Raw genomic sequence first — 19324 nt, forward strand, 5'->3', positions numbered from 1 at the left:
TTTTAGTTACAACAAAATGAAAATCCTGAGTCTATGATCTTGACAAGCTGTTTTAAATCTGTTTCCTCAAAAGTAATATTAAGCTTATTTTAATACCTTTATTATAAACTTCTTATAAAGGTTGAATAAAATAAACCAATATCCAGTTCAAAGATGAAAGAACAAATGTTAGCTATTGCCCTTTCTTAACTATACTTTGGGAAGATAAAGGGCTTTAGAGGCTCATGTCCAACTCCATTTACAGGAGAACCACACATTTTTTTTTTTATGTTGACCATAATCCAAAGAAACACAGTACCAATGGCAGTCGAATATATAGCCCACCCCTTTCCCACAAGGAGGCTTAGCACTGGTTGAATTATTTTTCCTTTGGAAATTTGAAACCAAGAGTCAAAAATTAAATCACATATGTCAAAAATAATCCATTGTTTATTTTTACCTTTTATGAGCCATTTGAAAGATGGAAACAGGCATTTTATACATTATCAAAGTGACACCGCATACTTGCTCACATTACTGATTTGAGAAACAGGAACTCCTGAAGGGAAATCAATTCCAAACATGGAGAAATGCTAAATCTTGCCACAAAACAGCAAATCTTTGACTAGACATTTTGCAGATTGTCTTCTGTATCATTAATTTATATCATACTGTATGCAGCAATTCGACACCTTCATTTAGCACCCACCCTCACAGCAAGATTTTATTTAAGATGCGGTCCAATAAGCAATAGCAATTAGTTTACAGAAGTGTTTGAATATTTACAAGACTTGTTTCCTAAAGATATAATAAGAGGATTTAAGCTCATATGTACCAAAGAAATTTCAGAGTTGAGTCACCTCCTATCATTCTATTCCTGCTGCCACCATATAAACGACCACCACTCCCACTGCATTCTACAATTACTGTATTCATCCCCAACAAAACACCAGCTTCGTCAGCTGCTCTCAATACTGCCTGTATTATCATCACCTTCTCTACCCTCTATCTTCATTATTTCTCTTTTTTTCCCCTTCAGAATTTATTTGCCTCTAACATATTTTACTAAATTAGATACCAATGGTATTAGCTCTTGCAACCTCATGAACATCCTCCCTCAACTGTTTTTCTCAGTCTCTGAAGTCCAACATAGATTTTACTCTCCATCCTCTTAAGCAACGTAGTGTATCTGTACCTAAGAAAAGATTTCACAAGGAAGTTATTTGTGTGGTGCATTATTATTTAAAAGTAACCTATGTTTTCGCCCATTTTAAGTTTCAGTTGATTGCATACTTTAGCATAAGGCTGGCAGTGGGAAGAAAAATGCTTCTGTAATAATCAGGTTCTCCCTGGTTAGTAATCCAGGTGTTTCTTTTATATGCTTTTATAGTTAATCAGTACAATAGAAAGTTTAATCAATCATCATTTTTACAACAAGATTGCCCATGGCTAAAGTTTCAAACAATATATGAAAACTTCCTCCCATTTGTGAGCTGATCAAGTGTAACTGTAATAGATAGATGTCCATGGTTCTTCCTTCCTTAGCATTGTATGGTTCTCTGTTATAACCTACAGGAACTCAGTGTGTTTTCAATGATTATGAATGTAAATAGAGTTTTCATTAACTGAAAGGCTTTCCTCTCTTAAAATATTACCAAGAATCTGGTAACCTCATAAAATCTATATTAGGATTTTAGCATAAGGGAGCAGCTACCGACAAAAGTCTAATGATTCTGTTGGAGTTTGGAGAGACTTCATTTCTTCTCCCTTACAGGTTCTATCTAATGAAGACATTATATGCAAAGTCAAAAAGAAGATCAAAGGAAACTTTCAAAAACTCTGTGGTAACCTGGATTAGAAACTGTCACTTGGATATGAAGTGTCATTGTTGGCCAACACATTGCCGTGTTGAAGACAAAGGTGCCCAGAGCAAATGGTGAGTTTCAATTATTGGTGGAAAAGAACAGGAGCCAACCCCACCTCATCCCATTTCTCTCACTTCCTAGACACCTTGTTCGGGGGGGCCTGAAGGATGGAGCATGGATGCCCGATATTCTTCATACTGATCCTTGAGGGAGAATAACACCATTTGTCATTAAGAATATGGCTTAGTTGGATAATTTCTCCTACCAGAAGAAATAAGCAGGCTATGAGTTAGTTCTCATTGAGTGTGTGTGTGTGTGTGTGTGTGTGTGCGCGCGCGCGCGCGTGTATACTTCTTTTGAGAGAAGAAAACTTTACCCAATACAAACTCCTTTAGGGAGGTAATGAGAGTTTCTCCTCGATAAGTATGGGGAATAAAGACATGCCCCACAAAAAATCAAGGACAAACATCCTTTGTTACCTCTTCACACTGTCTTGTGAGAAGACCATAAAAACTAAGATGATGTTTAATATCTCTGAATGAGCCAACCTTCAAAAAAGGATTTTTTTTAACCCCCAGTTTTTTTCACTTATCTGAGTCAGATTCCCTGGTACTTAATATGATCTTGAAGATAAAACTTATCTCTTCATTCAGATTCACTAAATTCTATCAATCTAAATATTCTAAATGAAGCTGAAAGTTGATATTATTTCAATTACAGTTACAATCCTGGGAACTAGATCTTACTCCTCCTTCCCTAGCATTATAAGGTCCTCTTTTATAACCAACAGGAACTATTTTCAATGACTTTAAACATAAATATAGTTTTCAATCACCAGAAGACTTTTCTTGCTCCTCTATCTTTATTACATGGCTTCTTCAATTATTAAAAGAAGTGTAAAAGAGAATTATAACTCTATATGAGAGGCTACTATGGACCAGACCTGGATACAGCACTTGCCACCAGCCTCACACTTTATTACAAGAACTCAGTCATATGTCTGAAAGGAAGGTTCAGAAATGTAAGCAAGTTGTATGCCAAGTGAAAAAGAAAATAGTTTTCTCAGAGATATCCTGTTTCTGTTACAAGGTATCAAAGCAGATAGGTAAGTAATAACTGACTTAGAAGACATAGGAGAGCAGATATCCAAGCCTTGCAGAAGAAAACAGAAAGAATAACAGAGAAAAAGCTAAGGTTAGAGAAAATGCAGAACTTTAGAAAGTGTCAGAGATTAGGAGTATTTAGGACCTCTGAAATGTAAATGTGAGGCAGGGCTGAAAAGAGAAAACTGTAGAAGATTTACATACATAGAAATTATATCCCCAGATACCATACTCCATTCTACCTAGCCAAGTGACTACCTACTCTCAACTCCAGGAAAATAACGAGAGTTTAAGAAGATGTTTGTACGATTGAGAATATAAAAGAGTTACCATACTGATAATAACATGTTTGAAGTTTACATAATGCTGAGGGCTACTATAGCCCCTTTGCTTTTATGAAACTCGAAAACCACCAGCAACTAGGATTATACCATGTCTACCTCCGGGTAGCTATATAAATATTACTCTCTGGGAATAGGCCCAACATTAAATGTCTATAGATAGTCAATTATGGAAAGCCTTTCTCATTAAAAAATGTTCATTTCTGTTTTAATAATTCTCTAGATTGGAAGATTTGGCCACATGATGAGTGTCCTTATTACCCGTGTCCTCATTCAAAATTTCCAATCACATTTTATGTTTTTCTCTGAAGTATGCACTGTCAGCTAGGGATTAATACACATTGGAGGAAATCTCCTATTGTGAAAGATACAGACCACAATTAACAGAACAAATGACCTTAGAAGAAAGACAATACATAAACAAAATAAAACATTTTTGAAACACTGTGTAATATCCTCGGAGAGATAAAATTGAGCATACATTAAAAAAACAAGATCTCCTCAGAGAGATAAAATACAGCAAATATATAAAAAGGAACACTCATAGAATGGATAGAATATTCAGAAAGTTAAAACATTAACAGGAGAAATAATATAATGACAGACAAGGAGAAAAGAGAGGTGCAAATAAAGTTGATCAATGGCACATGCTAAGCATCACTTCCTTACTCTGTTTTTAACTTCAAGCTTACATATCCAACTCACAAGCTTCTGTAGAACCTCTTGACTAAGTCACTGGAACACTTATAGAAAATTAGACCATGTACTAAAGTGAAACCACTTATATCAAATTCCATTTCCTGCCCCCTCCCCAATTATTCATGTTAAGTAAATTTCTATCCCCTTCCCTGTATTTTATCTTTGTGTTGACCATGTGTTACAACATGGTGTAGTTAGTCCAAAGAGCATGCATTTGACATTTAGAAATAAGATTTGTTTTGTGACCTGACTTATTGAATGAGGAAACTTGGTCAATAACTTAAACTCTTTAAACCTCAGTTTCTTCATTTTGAACAACAGAACTGACGATGCCTATCTTGTATGATTATTATGAGATTAAATGAGATAAAGTATGTCACCCTGTCTAGCACAGTAACTAATACAAAGTAAGAGGCTACAAAAATGAGGGTTGTTGTTTCTTTCTTTCTGATAAGAGAGTGTGTGAAATTCCTTGTCATAGTCCACTAAAAAGGAGACCCAGTATCATCTATATTACTACAGATTGACTGGCTGAAGGAAGAAAATTCTGTCATTTAATTAATTTCTTGCCATTAGAAAAAATAAACAGATTTGATTATTTTACTACTTGAATGGCTCATTCTATTGGTATTGTCTGCTTATAATTTAAATTAGTAACTAAATGAATTCACTCCCTCTTTTTAAATTTTATGGTTCAATCAAATAATAATGGCATAAAAACTTCTATGATGTTTTAGAGAAAGTAAATGATTATTTGATTTCCAAGGGCAAGGCCATCATTTTCTTTATGTATGTGTTAACTTCCTGTGCAGTTTACCTTCCTCTCGTATGCAGTGGGGACAGAATGAATTACTCCTTTCATTTGTGAATAATACAGAATTAGTAACCATTATCTTTATAAATTTCATGCCTGACGAATAAAGCTTTTCTTAACCATCCAAGAGACAGAAGTGTAGTCAATGAACAAAACTGTTTTCCTGCTTTTATCTTGAATGAATAGAGTTCTATTATATTCATAGTGTTTTGCCCTATACACTCTGTGCCATAGGATAAATCGCTAGAATTTTGAAGAAAGCCAAAATGCAATTTCTTGTACTTTCTAATGCTTATTTGAGAAACGCATTAAAGAAGACTGCAAGGTCATGGGTCCAAGTCCGTAACACATGCAAGGCAGGCTCTGGTTACTTCAGAAACCACTGTTCCTTCTACACTCAATAATCACCTAGCATTCAAATTAGAAAAAGGACTTCTCTCTGTGTAGCTAAATACACAGTGAGAAATCACATGTGTAAGGCAGAAGCTGAGGTTTTTAGCCTGAAGACAGAGCTCAGAAAGAATATAGAGAAAAATGTTGACTACATTCTCCTCCCAACTGCCAAGTATGGATAGGTCAGTGGCCCGAGAGCGGGCAACATCTTGGAACTCAGCTTAAATAAGGTCATAGTCCCTGAGTGCAAATAACAGATACAGCTGGCAAATGAAAACATCTAATTTTAATTAGGATCTTTGCAGCTGTATGTCTTTGATTTGATTTAGTTCAATAAATCACAACAACCCTGTGGATTTGTTGTTTTCTCATCTACTGCTGTGTAGGTTACGTTTATATAACATGTCTGATTGACAAATGCATGGGTTGGGGATGGGGAAGGAAATCAACCGGAGAGGTTCTTTGTCAGTTTTACCATTGAGTTTAAGTTGATATATTCATTCTGAGACTCAGTTTTCTCTCGATTAAACTATCATAAAGCTAGACTTCTCTGCACACATTTTTCAGCAAAAAGTTCTGAACATGATTTTCTTCTCTATCATTGGGAAATAGGGTCTTTAATGAGAAGCATGACATTAAAATTATTTAGGTTCCTGGAACTAGACTAGAATATCAGTGACGGAATATCATTTTAGGATTATCATATTCTCTTTAAAAATTCTTCATTTATTCATTAGTTTAACTCATAATGTGTGTGTTGAACATCTCCTATATGCATGACACTGGGCCAGGGCCTGGAGCTATGAGTCAAATTGATGACGTCCTGTTTTCATGGACAATTCAATAGGAGAGAGAGAAATTAAACAGCAATTAAAGTTTCACTCATTCTATGGCATGAGAGTTTAGAATGTCATGGAAGCACCTAGTTGGGGGAGAAGGGGTCTACAGTGCAATGAGGGAAAGAGAGAGAAGGAGTTTTAAAAATTGCATGATTTAGCCATAAGTACTTATTAATAACTTTCATGAGAAAACTTCAACAGAGTAATGAATGTGAAAATACAATTAGAATCATTAGCAACATGATTTAAAAGTGAGGAAATGGAAACAAAAAGAAAGACAAATATTTTAAGAGGTTTAGATCTAAATGGAGGAAAAAGAAATGGTATGCTAAAGTGGACAGGAAAGAATGTTTGAGTCTATTATCTTTTATAACATACTTTGGAGGATAAAGAAAATGATTACAAGTTTTCAAGTATTATAAAATTCATATTGCATAGTGAATGTTCATGTTAAAAAATACCAATTTGCAAAGAGAATTATTTGTAAAAGTCCCCAACAATCCTATCATTTAGACATACTAACATTTTAGTGTAAAATCTTGCCTTTTTTAATACACATGTACTTAAGTAAACACATATACGTGTGTGTGTGTGATTAATTTTTATTACTATGAGTTCATTTCATACACATCATTTTATGTTTTTTCAATGAAAAATACATACAGAAAATCTTTCCAGGTCAAAAAATAGACATGGTTATTCTTAAAAACTACATAATCGTTTCTAACATAGTTGTCACACTCTACCATTCTTCTATTATTAAACAACTAGCATATTTTCAATTATTCCTAAATATAAATAATACAGTTATGAAGTGTTCACTCGTGACTATTTTATTGAGCGATTATGCAATTGTCCAATTATTTCTTCAGGATAAGTTTCTAAAAGTATGTTAAGTGTTGCATTGAAATTTTGCAGAGTTAGAAACTTGCTCTGAGGTTGCCACAAGGGATACACACTGGAAAAACCAATACCACAGTAGCTAAGCCCAGGTCCTGATCGATTCAGAACCAACCATGCCTGGGGAGGAGAGTGAAGCCCCAGTGAACACTGACTGGAAAACTGTATTTGAGCACTTGGGAGGTTACAGAAATCTTATCCAATAGGGTTGCTACAGCAGAAGAGAAATCAGTAAATAGCTAACTGAACAGGTGCAGTAGAGAGAAGACCATAGGGGGTAGAGATGAGAGAAGCAAACTGGCATTGGCATCTGTGAAATGAAGAACCTGCAGTGTCTCCTGTGTGAGAAGGGGATGATTTGACTGGACTGTGGTTAAAAAAAAAAATGTTTCTGAACTGGAAGACTGACAGATTGGCTACAGTTTACCAGGTTATATTTTAGGACTGTTGGTTGTGGAAAAACTCTAAGCAATTGACCACACAAACAAAGAAACACACATTGCTGAATCACCAACATCACATTCTAGTGTTTCATATTAGACAATGATCATGAGTTTGCCTTCTCTTCCACAGAAGGTCACAACTAGCTAAGGATGTTGTCTAGCAGTCAGCATAGAACACCTAAAATATATACTTAAAGTGAGAATGTCAGAACAACAATAAACACCAGGATAAAATTATTTTATATTTGATAGTATCCATTTATTTTAATTGTTTTACCCAGTGAAAATATGTTAAAAATAAAGAGGCATTGCTGTCTTCTAAATGCATTCCTGAAGTACATTAATTCAGAATAGATGCAGAGGTAGCAAAGTGCAACATATCATACAGCCAGTTTTATAGAAGTCAGCAGTTAGAAAATATATTAACACATAAAATGTTTAAATGGGCTGTAAAATATCACAGAGTATAATTACTTGTACATAAAGTATGACATAATATGATACTGCTTTGTTTTTGCTTATAATTATTATAAAACATTTACCTATGAAAACTGCACCTATAAATTTTTTTAAATTTATGAGACTGGGAGTTGCTCAATGAGTTTTGATATCATACTCTATCAAAATCCTTTGTCCTATAGGTGGCAAAAAAGACAGACCAAAATTTTGTGTTTATCAAATTTTTCTTTTAACTATATTTCTTTTTTTTCTACTATTAATGCAGAAAACAAAGGTTATAATAATAGTGTAATTACTTGTACTTTTGTAAAAACCTATGGATGATCCTTATTTTATTACAATCATAACATAAATATTGGAAATGACCTTATGTTGATATCCTTAACTTTTTATAATATGTGAGGTTTAATAACTTGGCAAAGGTCAAAGAAATGGTGTAACGCTAGATTTAATTTTGTGTTTCTTAGTATATAGTTGAGTTTTTTCTGATTATGTCATCCTATAATGTAAAGTCACCTTCCAGTTTGTTTAGACCTTTTCTACAGATGACAAAAATTAGTTCTCATTAAATGGTGTTCCTCTCTTTATTAAATACATTTAGAAGGTAAGACCTGGCAATTTTTATATACTCTGCTTTCTTTTATTTTTTGAATAATTTTAAAAGGTTTATTACAAATAAAATGAATAGAAATTCAGCTTTTAAAATTATTATGGACTTGATACATGCATAACTGGTGTTTAATTTATGATATCTTCTTTACATTTTATTTTGGTAAGAGCACTTATTATGAGGTCTACTCTCTTACCAAATGTTTAAGTATAAAATAAATTATCGTTCTCTATAGGTACAATATTGTGTAGCAGATTTCTAGAGCTTGTTCATCTTGTGTGACTGAAACTTTATGCCTGTTAATTGGTAACTCTCAATATTCCCCTAACCCTGTCCCTGACACCACCATGGCACTCTTTGATTCTATGAATCTGACTATTTTAGATACCTCATATAAGTGGAACCACATAGTATTTGTATTTCTGAAACTGGCTTATTTCACTTAGCATAATGTCCTCAAGGTTTAACCACTTTATTGCATATTACAGAACTGGTTCTTTTTTAATGTTTAATAGTATTCTATTGTACGTATATACCATATTTTCTTTATCCACCCATCTATCATTTAGGTCGTTTCCACATCCTGGCTATTGTGAATTGCGCAGCAATACGCAGAGGAGAGCTAATATCTCTGTAAAGCTGACTTAAATTCTTTTGGATAAATACCCAGAAGTGAGATTTCTAAATCAGATGATAGTTCCATTTTTAATTTTTTGAGAAATCTCCATAATGTTTTTAATAGCAGCTGCATGATTTTGTATTCCCACCAACAATGGCAAGCGTTCAAATTTCTCCTTATACCCAATAATACTTGTCTTTTTAAAAAAATTTTAATAATAGCCATACTAAAAAATGTGAGGTAATATCTCATTGTGATTTTTATTTGCATCTCCCTTATGATTAGTGATGTTTAGTGCGCACGCACACACACACACACACACACACACACGCACGCACACACATCTGCCACGTCTTCTTTGGAGAAATGTCTCTTCAAGTCCTTAGCCCATTTTTGAAATGGTTTATTAGGGGTTCCTTATTATTTTGGAGATTAACCTCTTGTCATATAGATAGTATGCAAATATTTTCTTCGATTTAGTAGGTTTCTTTTACACTCTGTTGATTGTTTCCTTTGCTGTGGAAATGCTTTTTAGTTTGATGAAGTCTCACTTGTTTATTTTTGTGTTTTGCCCCTGTGCTTTTGATATCACATCCATTAAATCACTGTCAAGGCCAATGCCACAAAGTTTTCCCTCAATTTTTTTTCAAATGTTTTTATGGTTTCAGATCTTACATTTAAGTCTTTACTTTGTGTTAATTTTTGTGTTTAGGGTAAGATAAGGGTTTGATTTCAGTCTTTTGTATGTGGATATTCAGTTTTACCAACATCTTTTGTTAAAGAGACTATTCATTCTCATTGTATATTTCTTGGCACACTGGTTGAAGATCATTTGACCATGTGAGTGTGAATTTATTTCTGGGCTCTTTATTCTGTTCCACTGATCTGTATGTTTGTCTTTAGTCCAGTATCATACTATTTTGATTACTATAGTTTTGTAATATATTTTAATATGAAAATGCAATGCCTCCAACTTTGTTCTTCTTTTTCAAGATTGATTTGGCTATTTGTAGTCTTTTGTGGTACCATATAAATTATATATATTTTTTCTATTTATTTAAAAGAAATCCAGCCAACTAGAATTTTAGTAGAGATTACATTGAATCTGCAGATCACTTTGGGTAATATGGACATTTTAACAATACAAAGTCTTCTAATCCATGAATGCAGGGTATCTTTTCATTTGTTTATCTTCTTTTCTTTACTTCGTCAGTATTTTACAGTTTTCAATATACAACTCTTAGCTTTCTGTTCATATGGTACTGTGTGTAGGACAGAATCTCTGGTGAAAGGATGTCCCAAATCTCTCTTCTGACTTTGGAAAGTCTGGTTTTACATTCCCCTGAGGTGCACAAGCTTTTCAATTAGATTCTGAGTTCTCACAAAGGGAATTTATACATAAGTTATTACAGCATTGGTGCGTTTGTGGGAAGAAGGAGGGTTCAGGGTTACTTTCTCTACTCTTTTACTTGATTACTCCTTTTGAAATTATAATTTATATTCTTTAAATAAGTTTGGGGATTGCCATTCATAATACACCCCCTCTTTGAAATTCACAATGTACATTGGCTTATGAAAAGATCTGTGAAGTGCTGATATAACCGAATGCCTACTAAGTGGTACCAGGCATTGTATTAACTACTTTAAATGTCTAATTTTAACAACTTATATAGTTTACATTATTTTTAATTTGCAGGTGAGGAAATAGATTGGAGATGTATCTTTCAAAATTCACCTAAACAATAACAAACTTAGAAATATTGGGAATTAACTTTCTAATGTCAATGCCTTGTTCTTTCTATAATGTATATTCACATATGAAAATTATTCATAATTTTGTATATATTTATATTTGATTTGACTCAGAACTTGAAAATAAAACCATATAATAAAACTAGGCTTTCATTTAAAAAAAATAATTGAGAAGCGATTCCCAAATGAGTATATGCGACTTGACTATGGTGTACCTAGAATGCATGGTGCGTATGATTTTTATCATTCTTTTTGGCAATAAATTTATTTGTAAACTTACAGGTCTCCAGAGCTAAGTTCATATCAGGAGCCTCTTAAGGTCTGGGATGGTGTCTGGCTCATCAATAAAGTCATTGCCAAATAGTGAATAGCTAGCATTGAGTAGATCTTCGATAGGCATTGACTGAAGATGCAAATGATCAACTAAGTCAACTCCAAAAGCTGATTTAGCAGGACCCCCTGCTTTCACCCACACCAACACAGAAGTAGAGCGCAACTTTTCACAGTTAATCTAAAAACTCTACTCACTCCCAAAGCTATACCTAGTGTTGTGAGCTTACTGACAATTCCTCCAGGAGGTAAAGACTCACGGAAAAAGCATACTCGGTTCAAACCAGCACTATTTGTTCTTGTTCTCTGAAAATTACCTCTAATGATGCTTCCAAAATCATTCCTCTCTCTCTCTCTCTCTCTCTCTCTCTCTCTCTCTCTCTCTCTCTCTCTCTCTCTGATGTGTCACCATCTCACTGGCTCAGCAGCTCATTCTCTGCAGTCCTATGAAATATATCCTCGGCTATAAAATACACACACACACACACACACACACTTGAATAAAAAAATATAAAGTACAACCAAAGGAGTAATTTTTACTGGTAGAGAACTTCTTTAACTCACTGGTACCTAACAAATTAAATGAGACAAGAAAACTACTTTTTTAATTTCAGTCGACTTATTTTTTAAATTTTCCCCTAAACTTTGAACAAGACTTTTTGTAACATGAATTTTAATCTACAGAACTACATAATTGAAAATATTCTTTAAAAAAATTTTTTTTATTAAACCACAGGGAAATCTGTTATTAAAACTATCTCAGTTTGAATAAAAATGCAGTTGTTGCTATCTGTGACAATAAAAATTATGAGTGAATATTTACCTTGCTTTATATTCTATAGGAATAAACAGCATACATTTCATATCAAGTAGTTGAGACCATTTTGAACAATTTAACCTACAGCATTTGTATAGCTATAAAGGGATTGTAGTACATTTTACTATCCCACAGTAGTACTTAAAGAGAATAAAAAATGTAAATAGTAAGAAGATATGCTTATTTTAAAAGTGTTTTCTGATCCTGTACCACCACATAATGATGTATAAAATGTGCTACAATTTTGAAGTCAGAGGACATAGAGTATGAAAAATCATATTAATCATTAAAATCTGCCTATCATTTCTTTTAAAAACTTTATACTTTGGTCATCATGATAGTTTCTTTAGATAGACCCTTTTAAAAACTCAGAGGTAAACTATGCAGCATATCAGAGTATTTTTTAACTTGGATTATTGAAGAAAAAGGCTCTGTGGCTTTTACAATCATACACCCAAGTCATTTTAGGCTCAATGATTTTATTATCATTGTCGCCATTCTTTCCAGTGGTTTATCTTCAACTATCATAGCACAAATGGAATCCAAAAACTAGAACATTTATCTGTAATGCTGCTTTCTACTGTTTAAGTAATCATCTCCTTTAAAACTGTAAGAAATGTGACAAGATAGCTACTTTGGGGTATATATTTACAGATTTGTCTATTTTATCTAATGACCATAAATGTGTCTTCATTTTATATGCCTTAGGCCTGTAACAATAATAATTAGACTTGATTTTCTGTAACACTGTATGTTTTATAGCTAAGGACGAACCTAATTCAACAAACATTTTAGTAAATCTTTTTGCCACGTATTTTCTTAAATTCGGGGAACACGAAGGCAAATGGGACAGGTAACATGGTGCAGCCAGTTTGGAAGAGTTTGACAGTTCCCCAAAAGTTTTTTAACTTTTTTTTTAAACAGCATTACCATATCATCCATCTTAGTTATATACCCAAGAGAAATAAAAATGTCAGTTCACACAAAAATGTGTACATATATATTCAGAGAAGCATTATTTCTAATAGCCAAAAAATGAATAAAACCCAAATGTCCACCAACTGATAAATAAATAAACAAAATGTGAGATAGCCATAAAATGGGATGTTATTTACAATAAAAAGGAATGAAGTACTAATACATGGTACAACGTGGGTGAATCTTGAAAATATTATGCTAAGTTAAAGAAAGTAACAGACAAATTTTTATTATTTCCTTTACAGAAAATGCCAAAAATAGATAAATCTATACAGAAAGAAATTAGATTAATGATTGCTCAGGGCTGAAGGGTAGAAGCGAAAATGGGGAGTGACTGCTGATGTATATAGGTTTCTTTTGGGTAAAATTAGGTTGTGGTGAATCTAAAGAACTCAACGAATACATGAAAAGCACTGAACTGTACATTTTAAATTAGTGAGTTTATGATTTTTGACTATATCTTAATAAATCTGATTAAAAATCAAGTCACTAAATTATAGAGATATATTCAAATAACCTAACGTCTAAATTGTGAATCAAAATATATGGAGGGGTATGTAATTGATTAAATAAGATTAGCCACAGCTTGACTATTGTTCAAGCTGGTTGAGAGTATCTGGGAATTCATCACTGCATTCTTTCTAATTTCGTCTGTGCTCAAAATTTTTAATAAAACAAATTTAAAAACAATTTTCCCAACTGTTATTTGAAGATCATGCCCCATGTGCTTAGAAAAATTGATTGCAGTGTAAGGATGATCCTTATATCCCGTGAAATACCCCATTGATTGTGTCAAATTAACAACTGACAGAGATTAAGCACATCTGATACATTAAATAAAAGTCCTAGAGAAATGAGAAATGGTAGCAGAACGATTGTTAGGTGGTCTCTTTGGAAATCAGTCACTTCCTTATTAGAACGGAGCACTAAGATGTTAAATTCCAACTCTTTGTCTATATTCTTTCATATATAGGGAATGAATGAATCATTCTGACAAGTTGTGAAATTAAAAAAAAAAAAAAAATCTCTCTTCTTCCTCCCCAAAGAATTCTTACAGTCTCTTCTGGAAGAAAACTCCCTCCTTAGCAAGAAACTCGAGCTCCATCTTTTTATTATAATTAAGACAAAAGCAGGAAAGTCTTTTGTCACTTTTAATATACCAGCAACGTTTGCCTTCAGGGAGCTAAGTCCAGAGTCAGTATTAGGACAGAGATGTAAGAGCTTGGCATCCCTGCTGCCATTCCCTCCTCACGTGTCACAACAGACAATGCTATATCACCTCGCAATTCTTTCCTACTGAGCTTCAGAATCATCAACAAAGTAACCCAGAGAAAACACCACCAGTCGGAATTTATATGTGAATTAAAACTTATTTGCTTTCCAGGTGTTGTGTCAATGCCGATATGAAAGATAAAGTTAAGGAAAGGTTAGGATTTAGCTTTAGCATGAGAGTAAATATTACCTTAAGGGGAGAGGATCTAACTAGGCTCATCATTAGTATTAGAGTTTTAGCTAAGATCAGTGCTAGAATTAGGGTCAGTTTTAGATAGTATAATTACAATTTTATGCTAGAGTTATGTCTTAGAACTTTTTTGCTTAATATTAGAGGCTAAAGTGAGAACTGGGTGTATTTTACTGTGATAGTCATAGTCAAATGAGTATCTTGAAAATATTGTAAAATCTCCCAAAGCTGACATCTTTCTTCTCTTATTACTTGAGCATGTATTTTGAAAGAATAGTAATGAAAGAGGTAAAATAACTTTTAGGTGATATTAATAACTGAGGTTTTAAATTAGTAGAGTTTTATTTTGTAGATTATTCTGTATGACTCGCAGATGTGATGTATTAATTTTAACATTTGCTTAATAACATTTGTTAGGCAACTTAAGAAAATCATTGCAAAACGTTTCAAATACTTTTTAATCACCATTTAGAAAAATAAAAATCCAAATCAAGATGAGAAGAAGCCCCCAATAAAAAGACATATATAAAGAGCTGATTAGCATATACAGTGAAATAATGTCAGTCACATCTGCATTAGAATACATGAGTTGGTTTCAAACACGATGTAAAATTTATGTTCTATGAACAAGACAGCAACATGTCACACATGCATTGCTGCTCAATTCCACCAACCTTATCCAATTTATCATTCTTGTTTCAAAATAGAAGGCAGAAAATGCTTTATAGGTATTAGGAGCCATGCCAAATAGGATGAAATTTTAAATCCCTTTAAGAAATTTCTCATTTTAAACTGTAAAAAAGTAAAGAAACTGTCCTTGATTGACACAATGCCATTGAGTAAGTGTAGCTGTCTTGCTCGTTTGCTGACTAGCTCTCTACCTATATTCCTTTATTTTCCAAAAGGATTTGAAACAAGGCAAATAAATATAATTAGTTGAGAATAATAAAAAGCAAATATTTTTTAAGAACAGAGAAGGGGAAAATAAGGGTAAAATATGTCAAGACCAAAGGAACAAACATTAATAAAGAATACATGTCATTAGATTTTCTACATTTATTGAAGGAGAGTTGCTAATTGATCTCAGACTTCCTTAATTACAAACATAAAGAGAAAACAAGATGTTATGAGATTTAAACTGTCCATAAGGGAAATACTCCCTGTTACTAAATGAATCAATTAATCAATGAGAAATCATTTAAAATCTCTCTCCTCTTGAAGCACTCTTTGCTCACACATGCTTCTGTATGTTAAAAGATGGAAACATGAAAAAACATTATATTGTTATGTATGTATCCCTTCAAAAAATCTCCGGTCTCAGGAGCAACATTACAGTGTGTTCATGCAGATTTCTTCAAGTAAGGTAAGGAGCTACTGCATAACAAATCTATTTCTAGTCTTGCAAGCTTTCAAGAGAATCTAAAATAGCATCATTTCATCAGGGCCAAGTTTCATGTCAAATAGTGTGTAAAATCTAATAATACTCAGCAGGTGAGAGAGGCAATGCATGGAAAAATAAAGGCTACATAAAAATGTTATCAGAGATGTTACAGTTATGACTGAAAATTCTTGAAGTTCTTTTGTTTAGATTATGAAACCACATATAGAAAGAAAATATGAGTCACAATCGTAGATACGTTTTGTGATACGGGTATAATTTCCTCTTATTTTTCCCTTCTTATTTCCGTTCTATCCTTTCACACTTATGGTTTTTATAGTCACTTAACAGCCCTAGTGGAAACGGTGAATTGAAAAAACATTTACTGGGAGTCATACAATCCGAGCTCTAGTTTCAGCTTTGCCTCCAACATGTCTTTTCCCTTCATATCTTTCAGCTTGTTTCCCCATCTTTAAATGAGAAGGCAATACTCTCTAAGTTCATGTCCCAGATCTATCTGCCAGTAATTTTATGACTTGAGGCAAATTATTTAACCTCTCTACCTCTCCTATCCTTTAACATTTTACCTGTAAATGAGACCCAACCCTAAATCTTACAAAACTTTTATGAAGATAGAATGAGCTAACAAATCCAGAAAGCTTACCCGAGTATCCAACATGTAATATATGCTTAATAAATGTTATGATTTTCCCTTTCTCTTTGCATTCTTCCTTTAAAGTCTCCTCAAGCTCTAAAATGCATTTATATTAGGAAACCATAGATGAAAACCAATTCCTCACCAGCATGGTATACAGCATGGAACACTTTTTTTTTTTTTTTTTTTTTTTTTAGTGTTTAGCTTAAATTATACCACAACTCCAAGAGACTTAGAAATTCTGTCTTTCCCTCTTTTGGAAATTCTGGTCCCAAGATAAGTTCCTGAACCTCAGGGAGCTAACTTTGTCCTAGTTCCTCAAAGCGGGAAGGAAAGATAAATAAAGGAAAAGAAAACTTTATGCACCCAGTTCACCAAATACTGCGTTCTCTGTTGTATGGGTACCTGTCACATGGCAATCGACACAGTATTTGTCAGATGGAGATGCCCAAAGTGTTCATTATCTTCTCTGTCCTGGCAGAAGTCCCCTTGATGTATATTTCAGAGTGTGTGCATCATATTGGGTGAAGGGAGGGAAGAGGAAGGGAAGTCACTTATTCCCAGTGTATGCTAAGCAGTGGCCACTCTACTACTCTATGTCTGGGCCTGGATGGCCCCATCATATACATTTTTAGTGTGTCTGCTTCCTCAGTGTGCACTCATACAGCCATTTTCCCAAGATACAGAAGAGCAGCTGTGTTAGAGAAAAATCTGGCAGTATTAACACACTGTTCCTACAACTAACCTTTCTTTAAGACAAAGGGTCACTGCTTTTTTCCTGCATTATTTGCTTGGTGGGTCTTAGGCATACACCCCTGAGGTTAGAGCCCCAGGCCCCCTACCCAGACTAACGGCAGTACAGGTGCGGTAGAGATGACAGGCAGACTGAAAACTCCTTACTGCTCTTCTCCAAAGTCTGTTAACAACTATGAATCCTCCCAGACTCAGCTAGTCCTTGGGCCAGGCTTTCTCCAGCCTGAGACAGTCTACTCTAGCATGGAAAGAAGTAGAAAACCCCCTTGTCTTGCCCCTGGGCTCCCAAAAGATAATCACAAAAGTTCAGTCTAATTTTGCTGTCTATTCAAAGAGCTGAGCCATTAACTTTTTTCATTTTGTTCAACACATGGGAAGAAATCTCAATATATTCCAGTAGCTAACTCTGCTGTGATAGTCATAATAACCTGTATCAAAAGGAGACTCATTTCATACCCAAACATGCAATCGAAACAAAACTCTTTCTCTTGCATTCTCAACCCTTTGAACTACTCCTGCCTCTCTGCCTCTGTCATATTCTACTTCGGTGTTCCCATTTCAGAAATCCCTTTGGAGAAGGAGAACTCTTTTGGCTGTAATGGGTGTACTGAAATTGTTTTTCCAAGAATGATTAAGGCAGTCAGACTTTATATGGGTAGTGCTAATTACTCCCCACAGTGCCTTAGCAAGGAACAGAGCTGTTGGGAATAGCAAATACTGCAGTATTATGAAAGGACTCATTGCGCTCCTCTGTTCCTCTGCTTGCTGGTTCCTAAGGCAGTGATGGGCGACGATATGCACCTATGAGAGTAAGTTGATGCCATTTAGAGATATGCCACAAGATGAGCTGCAGAAAAGAAATAAAACATAGCTTAGAAGTGGAGAGAAGGAAAGACAGGTAAAGCAATAGATGTCATAGATACAGGTATGGATCGGTCCACAGCAGTAGTCTCAGGTGCCAAAAAGTATCCCCTTGTGAGAAGCCAAATTGTCAGCTGATTTATGTACTCAAATATTTTAATTTTGTTACTACAAAATTCTCTCTACCACCTCATCACCTCCAGTCCCTGTTCGGCAGTTTTTTCTTCTCTTGAAGAAATATGAGATTGAGAGTCAAGAAAGAGAAGCCTTACTTCTGGGATTTTGAAACGATGGAATAGAGAGGCATCTAGTCCAGCCAAATGTGCTCAAATAATAAATATGAAGCACAAGGCTCTATGATACAGTGTCATAGTCTCATTAACAATAGTGGAAAGTGACTCAAATACTGGAGTATTACAAAGTCAAAACACAAACATTTTTCTTGGAGCAATAAGGAACTTAAATCCTGAGTTTGGTTGAAAAATCAAACCTCCATGGGGATTTAAGAGGTTAAGAGACTTACCAAAGCAATACCTTGGTCTCACTTTTATTATTTAGGACGCCAGTAAAATTTTGGAGTCAGGTGAAGCAAGCTTGGGGGAAAAAACATTTACTGAGCACTTAGCATGTGTTAGGCGCTTTCGAACAAACTATTCAACTTTCCCACATAAAATCATTTGAAACATTTATGATTCTCACCATTAAATGAGAGATAAAGAACTCGAGGCTTCAAGATTTAAGAAACTTGCCCAAGACCACACAGTCATGAGTAAAGGTGAGATTGAAACCCTGTGCTGACTCCAGGGCTCACGCGACTTGCATCGCACCCTGCTGTGCCACCTCATCAGGCCTGGCTTGTGAGAAAAGTAGAAGTTGTTTTCCTGGAGAGCTTTTGACTTAGAGCACACATCATCTGTGCTACTTGCCTGGCACCAAGAACTCACAGTTTATATCCTAACTTGTTTTCATGAGTTGCCAGCTCATGAATGGCTATGTTCAACGTCCAGTTCTAACACTAAATAACTCCATGATCTTAAACTCTTTATGGCTTAGGTTACTGATCTTTAAAATAGATAATAATGTCACCTACCTCGTATGGGTGTTAATGAGTTAGTATCACAAAGGACTGGTACAGGTTTCATAGTCAGGAGTTATTTACTTACCATTATTATTTACCGTTGAAATGAATAAATTTAGCCAACAATTTACATGTTCATTTTCTATCCCCAAGTAGTATGTGGTGCCTCAAAGCTGCTGCCAATAATAAAATTTAT

The sequence above is a fragment of the Rousettus aegyptiacus genome, unplaced genomic scaffold (genome assembly GCF_014176215.1).
Source record: "Rousettus aegyptiacus isolate mRouAeg1 unplaced genomic scaffold, mRouAeg1.p scaffold_m13_p_6, whole genome shotgun sequence".
NCBI lineage: Eukaryota > Metazoa > Chordata > Mammalia > Chiroptera > Pteropodidae > Rousettus > Rousettus aegyptiacus.